This window comes from Hyla sarda, unplaced genomic scaffold, assembly GCF_029499605.1.
Source record: "Hyla sarda isolate aHylSar1 unplaced genomic scaffold, aHylSar1.hap1 scaffold_107, whole genome shotgun sequence".
Lineage (NCBI taxonomy): Eukaryota > Metazoa > Chordata > Amphibia > Anura > Hylidae > Hyla > Hyla sarda.
Window position 1 is genome coordinate 110895 of NW_026607689.1, and position 12104 is coordinate 122998.

The 12104-nt window shown below is 46.4% G+C and overlaps 5 non-coding genes and 1 pseudogene across 5 annotated transcripts; all 6 read left to right on the forward strand.

Moving 5' to 3' along the window:
- The first annotated feature begins 169 nt into the window (after positions 1-169).
- Positions 170-360, forward strand: LOC130300070 (U2 spliceosomal RNA). The gene has a single exon (XR_008851085.1). It is a non-coding gene; the product is annotated as a U2 spliceosomal RNA (small nuclear RNA).
- Positions 361-2443: 2083 nt separating this feature from the next.
- LOC130299932 (U2 spliceosomal RNA) lies at positions 2444-2634 on the forward strand. The gene has a single exon (XR_008850954.1). It is a non-coding gene; the product is annotated as a U2 spliceosomal RNA (small nuclear RNA).
- Positions 2635-4714: 2080 nt separating this feature from the next.
- On the forward strand, positions 4715-4874 carry LOC130300133 (U2 spliceosomal RNA; annotated as a pseudogene).
- A 694-nt stretch (positions 4875-5568) lies between these two features.
- LOC130300118 (U2 spliceosomal RNA) lies at positions 5569-5758 on the forward strand. The gene has a single exon (XR_008851129.1). It is a non-coding gene; the product is annotated as a U2 spliceosomal RNA (small nuclear RNA).
- Positions 5759-7840: 2082 nt separating this feature from the next.
- LOC130300004 (U2 spliceosomal RNA) lies at positions 7841-8031 on the forward strand. Its single transcript, XR_008851023.1, has one exon. It is a non-coding gene; the product is annotated as a U2 spliceosomal RNA (small nuclear RNA).
- Positions 8032-10114: 2083 nt separating this feature from the next.
- LOC130300016 (U2 spliceosomal RNA) lies at positions 10115-10305 on the forward strand. The gene has a single exon (XR_008851034.1). It is a non-coding gene; the product is annotated as a U2 spliceosomal RNA (small nuclear RNA).
- Positions 10306-12104: the final 1799 nt, after the last annotated feature.

Below are 12104 nucleotides of genomic sequence, written 5' to 3' on the forward strand. Positions count from 1 at the left end.
TCTTGCTGCTTAGCAATAATGGTATGGGTTTAGGTTCTGCTGTGTGTACTGGTGGTTGACTGCCCCCCAGCCCAGAGTGTGCATGGAAAATTGTCTGGCAGCCTCCCTGACAGCAAGCAGTGATAGTGCCCATGAAGGGCACCTTGTTGGGCCCGCCCCTTTCACGGTTATCGCTTCTCGGCCTTTTGGCTAAGATCAAGTGTAGTATCTGTTCTTATCAGTTTAATATCTGATACGTCCCCTATCTGGGGACCATATATTAAATGGATTTTTGAGAACGGGGGCCGATTTCGAAGCTTGCTTCCGTCGCCCTATGCATTGACCTGATATGGCAGTATCTTCGGGTACAGTGCACCACCCCCTTACAGGGTTAAAAAGAAAGATTCCTACTTTCATTGCTACCTGCTTGCTGGCTAGCCAGCTAGCCAGCCCTGTGGGCCTTGCTGCTGCTGCAGCCAAAAAACAAAAGGTGGTGCTGCTGCTGCTTCTGCTGCTTCTGCTTCTGCTTGTGTCTGGCCGCTGTTGGAGCGTCCAGGCACAGGACTTCTGCTGCTGCTGACTAAATGGCCTCCTTAATTGGATCATTTGAGTAGCCAGCACACCTGTGCAGGTAGGGCATGACATGATAGGCAGCTGCCTTGATAGCGGGTGGGTGCTGAATGTTCCTAATTGACAAAATAAGATTAATGCTTATGAAGAAATATAAAATCTCATCCCTTCCCCAATATCGCGCCACACCCCTACCCCTTAATTCCCTGGTTGAACTTGATGGACATATGTCTTTTTTCGACCGTACTAACTATGTAACTATGTAACATAACATGGGGGGGGGGGGGGGGTCTCCTGGCTGTTCACACAGGTGTGTCATTGCTGTACATTGACCATGCATTGCTTCTGTGGTATTGCAAAGGCAAAGACAAATTCTTCCAGCCATCCATTGCACTAATGGATTGGTCATCAGCTGGCTGTCTATGTCCCGCATCAATATAGACCAAAGTACAGAGGGTTAGGCTATGCTATTGTGCACCTACCTGATGCATCAGAAGGTGCGAGGCCCTTGCTAAATTCTGTGCACAGACTTTGAGATCTATACTTTAGACTGTATCTAAACCTGCTCCAACATGGACTGACATTCTGGCCTACTTTCAGCCGATGCGACTTGTCTGTCGCTGAACAGTCGCTTTTTATGTATTCAGCACCTATGTATAATGTTGTAAAAATGCTCTAGAAGCTAAAGTCGCAGAAATGTCACACATATTTGGCCTGCAACTTTCTGTGCGACAAATTCAGACAGGAAAAATCAGTATAAATCCTTAGAAAATTATCCCCCAGTGTCTCCATCTGCTGGCGGTATTGAATAAGCATTGCTGCACTGATGGGGTATGCATTAGACGAAAAAAAAGAAGAAAAAGAAGAATAATACGCCCAGAAAAGAGGCGAAAAGGAGAAAAACGTAAAAAAACGTGAAAAAAAAGTAAGAGGAAGAGAAGGGAAAAAAAGGTGGAAATGGGTTTAAAAGTGATTTCGGCGGAGAAATATATATATATATATATATATATATATATATATATACGCGCACACACACACATATATATAAACGTATTCTCCGTTGAGATATTGCAGCCGCTGCTGTGTCCAGGCCCAGGAGCCTTAGCACTGTGCTGTGATGTCACTCAATACCACTGACATCACTAGGTGTAAACAACATCTCTCCTTTGCTGTGTATGTGACTATGGAGCTGTTTGGTTATGTCGTCTATTATGGCCTTCATAGAAGCAACAGGAGATTGTTGCATCCATCTAGAACCCTCAGAACTACAGTGCTATGATGTCACTCACTTCCACAGGCCTTGCAGAGTGTAAACAACAACAACCCAGCTTTGTTGTGTATGTAACCATAGGGATTTGTGATGTCACCTAGAACCTTCACAGCAGCGACAGCTTTATGAGGAGCATCAGCACTGCTCTGCCTGAGCAGAACCATCACCGCCATAGGTTGTCAAATAACCCGGGTTTAACCCACACAGGTAAGTCCAATGGGGTGCAGGCATGTCCTCTATGCTTACAGCTTCCCGTGGGTGTTGGTTTGATACCGTTTGGGGACAGCCAAGGAGGCATCTGCAGGCAACAAAGGTAGGTGTGTGCTTGTGTGTGTGTTTCCTATGCAGATCCTAAGCCCAGTGTCACATGCAAGTAGGAGGAGTAAGAAGGGTTCCTGGCAAATCCGGGTTATGGATTGCATTTAAAAAGGCCCCGTGGGAGTGCAATGGGCCCCTGTCTTGCTGCTTAGCAATAATGGTATGGGTTTAGGTTCTGCTGTGTACTGGTGGTTGACTGCCCCCCAGCCCAGAGTGTGCATGGAAAATTGTCTGGCAGCCTCCCTGACAGCAAGCAGTGATAGTGCCCATGAAGGGCACCTTGTTGGGCCCGCCCCTTTCACGGTTATCGCTTCTCGGCCTTTTGGCTAAGATCAAGTGTAGTATCTGTTCTTATCAGTTTAATATCTGATACGTCCCCTATCTGGGGACCATATATTAAATGGATTTTTGAGAACGGGGGCCGATTTCGAAGCTTGCTTCCGTCGCCCTATGCATTGACCCGATATGGCAGTATCTTCGGGTACAGTGCACCACCCCCTTACAGGGTTAAAAAGAAAGATTCCTACTTTCATTGCTACCTGCTTGCTGGCTAGCCAGCTAGCCAGCCCTGTGGGCCTTGCTGCTGCTGCAGCCAAAAAACAAAAGGTGGTGCTGCTGCTGCTTCTGCTGCTTCTGCTTGTGTCTGGCCGCTGTTGGAGCGTCCAGGCACAGGACTTCTGCTGCTGCTGACTAAATGGCCTCCTTAATTGGATCATTTGAGTAGCCAGCACACCTGTGCAGGTAGGGCATGACATGATAGGCAGCTGCCTTGATAGCGGGTGGGTGCTGAATGTTCCTAATTGACAAAATAAGATTAATGCTTATGAAGAAATATAAAATCTCATCCCTTCCCCAATATCGCGCCACACCCCTACCCCTTAATTCCCTGGTTGAACTTGATGGACATATGTCTTTTTTCGACCGTACTAACTATGTAACTATGTAACATAACATGGGGGGGGGTCTCCTGGCTGTTCACACAGGTGTGTCATTGCTGTACATTGACCATGCATTGCTTCTGTGGTATTGCAAAGGCAAAGACAAATGCTTCCAGCCATCCATTGCACTAATGGATTGGTCATCAGCTGGCTGTCTATGTCCCGCATCAATATAGACCAAAGTACAGAGGGTTAGGCTATGCTATTGTGCACCTACCTGATGCATCAGAAGGTGCGAGGCCCTTGCTAAATTCTGTGCACAGACTTTGAGATCTATACTTTAGACTGTATCTAAACCTGCTCCAACATGGACTGACATTCTGGCCTACTTTCAGCCGATGCGACTTGTCTGTCGCTGAACAGTCGCTTTTTATGTATTCAGCACCTATGTATAATGTTGTAAAAATGCTCTAGAAGCTAAAGTCGCAGAAATGTCACACATAGTTGGCCTGCAACTTTCTGTGCGACAAATTCAGACAGGAAAAATCAGTATAAATCCTTAGAAAATTATCCCCCAGTGTCTCCATCTGCTGGCGGTATTGAATAAGCATTGCTGCACTGATGGGGTATGCATTAGACGAAAAAAAAGAAGAAAAAGAAGAATAATACGCCCAGAAAAGAGGCGAAAAGGAGAAAAACGTAAAAAAACTTGAAAAAAAAGTAAGAGGAAGAGAAGGGAAAAAAAGGTGGAAATGGGTTTAAAAGTGATTTCGGCGGAGAAATATATATATATATATATATATATATATATATATATATATATATACGCGCACACACACACATATATATAAACGTATTCTCCGTTGAGATATTGCAGCCGCTGCTGTGTCCAGGCCCAGGAGCCTTAGCACTGTGCTGTGATGTCACTCAATACCACTGACATCACTAGGTGTAAACAACATCTCTCCTTTGCTGTGTATGTGACTATGGAGCTGTTTGGTGATGTCGTCTATTATGGCCTTCATAGAAGCAACAGGAGATTGTTGCATCCATCTAGAACCCTCAGAACTACAGTGCTATGATGTCACTCACTTCCACAGGCCTTGCAGAGTGTAAACAACAACAACCCAGCTTTGTTGTGTATGTAACCATAGGGATTTGTGATGTCACCTAGAACCTTCACAGCAGCGACAGCTTTATGAGGAGCATCAGCACTGCTCTGCCTGAGCAGAACCATCACCGCCATAGGTTGTCAAATAACCCGGGTTTAACCCACACAGGTAAGTCCAATGGGGTGCAGGCATGTCCTCTATGCTTACAGCTTCCCGTGGGTGTTGGTTTGATACCGTTTGGGGACAGCCAAGGAGGTATCTGCAGGCAACAAAGGTAGGTGTGTGCTTGTGTGTGTGTTTCCTATGCAGATCCTAAGCCCAGTGTCACATGCAAGTAGGAGGAGTAAGAAGGGTTCCTGGCAAATCCGGGTTATGGATTGCATTTAAAAAGGCCCCGTGGGAGTGCAATGGGCCCCTGTCTTGCTGCTTAGCAATAATGGTATGGGTTTAGGTTCTGCTGTGTGTACTGGTGGTTGACTGCCCCCCAGCCCAGAGTGTGCATGGAAAATTGTCTGGCAGCCTCCCTGACAGCAAGCAGTGATAGTGCCCATGAAGGGCACCTTGTTGGGCCCGCCCCTTTCACGGTTATCGCTTCTCGGCCTTTTGGCTAAGATCAAGTGTAGTATCTGTTCTTATCAGTTTTCATGCTGGTGGGGATGGGTGCTGCATGGAGGATGCAGGTGTACCAGGGCTTTCCGGGGCTGGTTCTGAGGAATCAGCTCGACGGCTGCCCCGATGTGACCTGTTCCCTCCGGGTCTCGCCATGAGGCTGAGAGGGTCTAGAGCCGAGGTACTTTTGTGCCTCGGGGAGTGGTGACCCCGAGGTGCCGAAACTCACTGGGAGAATAGGCTCACTGAGTTGAAGCACGGGCACCATAATCTCTTCACCTTGTGGCACTCACCTCTTGATTCCCGGCCTTCTGGCTAGGATCAGAGAAATTTTTATAGATCCGGCCGGATGTCCGGGCAGTATATCTGCACACATTCACTTATTTATTTCTTTTTTGTCTCACTGTGTCACTTTTTGCGTGTTGTGTGTTCACAGGATTTGTCAGGATGCGGTAGCCCTTCTGGGTGTCCCTCCTGGCGGTCTAGGGGAGGTGTGTGTGGCCATTAGGTTCCGCACCTCCCTGCAAACACCCCGGGTACTCCTGCTTTGGCAGGGTACCTACCGTAATCGGCTCTGCGGGCAGATACCTTGGCCAACGCCAAGGGGGATGCCGGGAGCATTTGTGGTCCCCTAGTAGCTTCGGCGAAAAGGGACATCGAACCTGGAACCTCGCAGGTACCTTTTGGTCCGGAGGTGAAGGGTAAGGTTTGTTGGGGGGCCTCTCTCCTATTGGAGAAGGGCTTGCGATAGACCGCATCCTTTGTGCACGTTTTTTTTAGTGTAACACGTTTGCACTTTTTCTTGCACTTTGGGTGAATCGAAAGCACGTTCCTCGGCTTTAGATAAAAAAAAAAAAAAAAAAAAAAAATCTGTTCTTATCAGTTTAATATCTGATACGTCCCCTATCTGGGGACCATATATTAAATGGATTTTTGAGAACGGGGGCCGATTTCGAAGCTTGCTTCCGTCGCCCTATGCATTGACCCGATATGGCAGTATCTTCGGGTACAGTGCACCACCCCCTTACAGGGTTAAAAAGAAAGATTCCTACTTTCATTGCTACCTGCTTGCTGGCTAGCCAGCTAGCCAGCCCTGTGGGCCTTGCTGCTGCTGCAGCCAAAAAACAAAAGGTGGTGCTGCTGCTGCTTCTGCTGCTTCTGCTTCTGCTTGTGTCTGGCCGCTGTTGGAGCGTCCAGGCACAGGACTTCTGCTGCTGCTGACTAAATGGCCTCCTTAATTGGATCATTTGAGTAGCCAGCACACCTGTGCAGGTAGGGCATGACATGATAGGCAGCTGCCTTGATAGCGGGTGGGTGCTGAATGTTCCTAATTGACAAAATAAGATTAATGCTTATGAAGAAATATAAAATCTCATCCCTTCCCCAATATCGCGCCACACCCCTACCCCTTAATTCCCTGGTTGAACTTGATGGACATATGTCTTTTTTCGACTGTACTAACTATGTAACTATGTAACATAACATGGGGGGGGGGGGGTCTCCTGGCTGTTCACACAGGTGTGTCATTGCTGTACATTGACCATGCATTGCTTCTGTGGTATTGCAAAGGCAAAGACAAATGCTTCCAGCCATCCATTGCACTAATGGATTGGTCATCAGCTGGCTGTCTATGTCCCGCATCAATATAGACCAAAGTACAGAGGGTTAGGCTATGCTATTGTGCACCTACCTGATGCATCAGAAGGTGCGAGGCCCTTGCTAAATTCTGTGCACAGACTTTGAGATCTATACTTTAGACTGTATCTAAACCTGCTCCAACATGGACTGACATTCTGGCCTACTTTCAGCCGATGCGACTTGTCTGTCGCTGAACAGTCGCTTTTTATGTATTCAGCACCTATGTATAATGTTGTAAAAATGCTCTAGAAGCTAAAGTCGCAGAAATGTCACACATATTTGGCCTGCAACTTTCTGTGCGACAAATTCAGACAGGAAAAATCAGTATAAATCCTTAGAAAATTATCCCCCAGTGTCTCCATCTGCTGGCGGTATTGAATAAGCATTGCTGCACTGATGGGGTATGCATTAGACGAAAAAAAAGAAGAAAAAGAAGAATAATACGCCCAGAAAAGAGGCGAAAAGGAGAAAAACGTAAAAAAACGTGAAAAAAAAGTAAGAGGAAGAGAAGGGAAAAAAAGGTGGAAATGGGTTTAAAAGTGATTTCGGCGGAGAAATATATATATATATATATATATATATATATATATATACGCGCACACACACACATATATATAAACGTATTCTCCGTTGAGATATTGCAGCCGCTGCTGTGTCCAGGCCCAGGAGCCTTAGCACTGTGCTGTGATGTCACTCAATACCACTGACATCACTAGGTGTAAACAACATCTCTCCTTTGCTGTGTATGTGACTATGGAGCTGTTTGGTGATGTTGTCTATTATGGCCTTCATAGAAGCAACAGGAGATTGTTGCATCCATCTAGAACCCTCAGAACTACAGTGCTATGATGTCACTCACTTCCACAGGCCTTGCAGAGTGTAAACAACAACAACCCAGCTTTGTTGTGTATGTAACCATAGGGATTTGTGATGTCACCTAGAACCTTCACAGCAGCGACAGCTTTATGAGGAGCATCAGCACTGCTCTGCCTGAGCAGAACCATCACCGCCATAGGTTGTCAAATAACCCGGGTTTAACCCACACAGGTAAGTCCAATGGGGTGCAGGCATGTCCTCTATGCTTACAGCTTCCCGTGGGTGTTGGTTTGATACCGTTTGGGGACAGCCAAGGAGGCATCTGCAGGCAACAAAGGTAGGTGTGTGCTTGTGTGTGTGTTTCCTATGCAGATCCTAAGCCCAGTGTCACATGCAAGTAGGAGGAGTAAGAAGGGTTCCTGGCAAATCCGGGTTATGGATTGCATTTAAAAAGGCCCCGTGGGAGTGCAATGGGCCCCTGTCTTGCTGCTTAGCAATAATGGTATGGGTTTAGGTTCTGCTGTGTGTACTGGTGGTTGACTGCCCCCCAGCCCAGAGTGTGCATGGAAAATTGTCTGGCAGCCTCCCTGACAGCAAGCAGTGATAGTGCCCATGAAGGGCACCTTGTTGGGCCCGCCCCTTTCACGGTTATCGCTTCTCGGCCTTTTGGCTAAGATCAAGTGTAGTATCTGTTCTTATCAGTTTAATATCTGATACGTCCCCTATCTGGGGACCATATATTAAATGGATTTTTGAGAACGGGGGCCGATTTCGAAGCTTGCTTCCGTCGCCCTATGCATTGACCCGATATAGCAGTATCTTCGGGTACAGTGCACCACCCCCTTACAGGGTTAAAAAGAAAGATTCCTACTTTCATTGCTACCTGCTTGCTGGCTAGCCAGCTAGCCAGCCCTGTGGGCCTTGCTGCTGCTGCAGCCAAAAAACAAAAGGTGGTGCTGCTGCTGCTTCTGCTTCTGCTTGTGTCTGGCCGCTGTTGGAGCGTCCAGGCACAGGACTTCTGCTGCTGCTGACTAAATGGCCTCCTTAATTGGATCATTTGAGTAGCCAGCACACCTGTGCAGGTAGGGCATGACATGATAGGCAGCTGCCTTGATAGCGGGTGGGTGCTGAATGTTCCTAATTGACAAAATAAGATTAATGCTTATGAAGAAATATAAAATCTCATCCCTTCCCCAATATCGCGCCACACCCCTACCCCTTAATTCCCTGGTTGAACTTGATGGACATATGTCTTTTTTCGACCGTACTAACTATGTAACTATGTAACATAACATGGGGGGGGGGGGGGGGTCTCCTGGCTGTTCACACAGGTGTGTCATTGCTGTACATTGACCATGCATTGCTTCTGTGGTATTGCAAAGGCAAAGACAAATGCTTCCAGCCATCCATTGCACTAATGGATTGGTCATCAGCTGGCTGTCTATGTCCCGCATCAATATAGACCAAAGTACAGAGGGTTAGGCTATGCTATTGTGCACCTACCTGATGCATCAGAAGGTGCGAGGCCCTTGCTAAATTCTGTGCACAGACTTTGAGATCTATACTTTAGACTGTATCTAAACCTGCTCCAACATGGACTGACATTCTGGCCTACTTTCAGCCGATGCGACTTGTCTGTCGCTGAACAGTCGCTTTTTATGTATTCAGCACCTATGTATAATGTTGTAAAAATGCTCTAGAAGCTAAAGTCGCAGAAATGTCACACATATTTGGCCTGCAACTTTCTGTGCGACAAATTCAGACAGGAAAAATCAGTATAAATCCTTAGAAAATTATCCCCCAGTGTCTCCATCTGCTGGCGGTATTGAATAAGCATTGCTGCACTGATGGGGTATGCATTAGACGAAAAAAAAGAAGAAAAAGAAGAATAATACGCCCAGAAAAGAGGCGAAAAGGAGAAAAACGTAAAAAAACGTGAAAAAAAAGTAAGAGGAAGAGAAGGGAAAAAAAGGTGGAAATGGGTTTAAAAGTGATTTCGGCGGAGAATATATATATATATATATATATATATATATATATATATATATATACGCGCACACACACACATATATATAAACGTATTCTCCGTTGAGATATAGTAGCCGCTGCTGTGTCCAGGCCCAGGAGCCTTAGCACTGTGCTGTGATGTCACTCAATACCACTGACATCACTAGGTGTAAACAACATCTCTCCTTTGCTGTGTATGTGACTATGGAGCTGTTTGGTGATGTTGTCTATTATGGCCTTCATAGAAGCAACAGGAGATTGTTGCATCCATCTAGAACCCTCAGAACTACAGTGCTATGATGTCACTCACTTCCACAGGCCTTGCAGAGTGTAAACAACAACAACCCAGCTTTGTTGTGTATGTAACCATAGGGATTTGTGATGTCACCTAGAACCTTCACAGCAGCGACAGCTTTATGAGGAGCATCAGCACTGCTCTGCCTGAGCAGAACCATCACCGCCATAGGTTGTCAAATAACCCGGGTTTAACCCACACAGGTAAGTCCAATGGGGTGCAGGCATGTCCTCTATGCTTACAGCTTCCCGTGGGTGTTGGTTTGATACCGTTTGGGGACAGCCAAGGAGGCATCTGCAGGCAACAAAGGTAGGTGTGTGCTTGTGTGTGTGTTTCCTATGCAGATCCTAAGCCCAGTGTCACATGCAAGTAGGAGGAGTAAGAAGGGTTCCTGGCAAATCCGGGTTATGGATTGCATTTAAAAAGGCCCCGTGGGAGTGCAATGGGCCCCTGTCTTGCTGCTTAGCAATAATGGTATGGGTTTAGGTTCTGCTGTGTGTACTGGTGGTTGACTGCCCCCCAGCCCAGAGTGTGCATGGAAAATTGTCTGGCAGCCTCCCTGACAGCAAGCAGTGATAGTGCCCATGAAGGGCACCTTGTTGGGCCCGCCCCTTTCACGGTTATCGCTTCTCGGCCTTTTGGCTAAGATCAAGTGTAGTATCTGTTCTTATCAGTTTAATATCTGATACGTCCCCTATCTGGGGACCATATATTAAATGGATTTTTGAGAACGGGGGCCGATTTCGAAGCTTGCTTCCGTCGCCCTATGCATTGACCCGATATAGCAGTATCTTCGGGTACAGTGCACCACCCCCTTACAGGGTTAAAAAGAAAGATTCCTACTTTCATTGCTACCTGCTTGCTGGCTAGCCAGCTAGCCAGCCCTGTGGGCCTTGCTGCTGCTGCAGCCAAAAAACAAAAGGTGGTGCTGCTGCTGCTTCTGCTTCTGCTTGTGTCTGGCCGCTGTTGGAGCGTCCAGGCACAGGACTTCTGCTGCTGCTGACTAAATGGCCTCCTTAATTGGATCATTTGAGTAGCCAGCACACCTGTGCAGGTAGGGCATGACATGATAGGCAGCTGCCTTGATAGCGGGTGGGTGCTGAATGTTCCTAATTGACAAAATAAGATTAATGCTTATGAAGAAATATAAAATCTCATCCCTTCCCCAATATCGCGCCACACCCCTACCCCTTAATTCCCTGGTTGAACTTGATGGACATATGTCTTTTTTCGACCGTACTAACTATGTAACTATGTAACATAACATGGGGGGGGGGGGGGGTCTCCTGGCTGTTCACACAGGTGTGTCATTGCTGTACATTGACCATGCATTGCTTCTGTGGTATTGCAAAGGCAAAGACAAATGCTTCCAGCCATCCATTGCACTAATGGATTGGTCATCAGCTGGCTGTCTATGTCCCGCATCAATATAGACCAAAGTACAGAGGGTTAGGCTATGCTATTGTGCACCTACCTGATGCATCAGAAGGTGCGAGGCCCTTGCTAAATTCTGTGCACAGACTTTGAGATCTATACTTTAGACTGTATCTAAACCTGCTCCAACATGGACTGACATTCTGGCCTACTTTCAGCCGATGCGACTTGTCTGTCGCTGAACAGTCGCTTTTTATGTATTCAGCACCTATGTATAATGTTGTAAAAATGCTCTAGAAGCTAAAGTCGCAGAAATGTCACACATATTTGGCCTGCAACTTTCTGTGCGACAAATTCAGACAGGAAAAATCAGTATAAATCCTTAGAAAATTATCCCCCAGTGTCTCCATCTGCTGGCGGTATTGAATAAGCATTGCTGCACTGATGGGGTATGCATTAGACGAAAAAAAAGAAGAAAAAGAAGAATAATACGCCCAGAAAAGAGGCGAAAAGGAGAAAAACGTAAAAAAACGTGAAAAAAAAGTAAGAGGAAGAGAAGGGAAAAAAAGGTGGAAATGGGTTTAAAAGTGATTTCGGCGGAGAAATATATATATATATATATATATATATATATATATATATATATACGCGCACACACACACATATATATAAACGTATTCTCCGTTGAGATATAGTAGCCGCTGCTGTGTCCAGGCCCAGGAGCCTTAGCACTGTGCTGTGATGTCACTCAATACCACTGACATCACTAGGTGTAAACAACATCTCTCCTTTGCTGTGTATGTGACTATGGAGCTGTTTGGTGATGTCGTCTATTATGGCCTTCATAGAAGCAACAGGAGATTGTTGCATCCATCTAGAACCCTCAGAACTACAGTGCTATGATGTCACTCACTTCCACAGGCCTTGCAGAGTGTAAACAACAACAACCCAGCTTTGTTGTGTATGTAACCATAGGGATTTGTGATGTCACCTAGAACCTTCACAGCAGCGACAGCTTTATGAGGAGCATCAGCACTGCTCTGCCTGAGCAGAACCATCACCGCCATAGGTTGTCAAATAACCCGGGTTTAACCCACACAGGTAAGTCCAATGGGGTGCAGGCATGTCCTCTATGCTTACAGCTTCCCGTGGGTGTTGGTTTGATACCGTTTGGGGACAGCCAAGGAGGCATCTGCAGGCAACAAAGGTAGGTGTGTGCTTGTGTGTGTGTTTCCTAT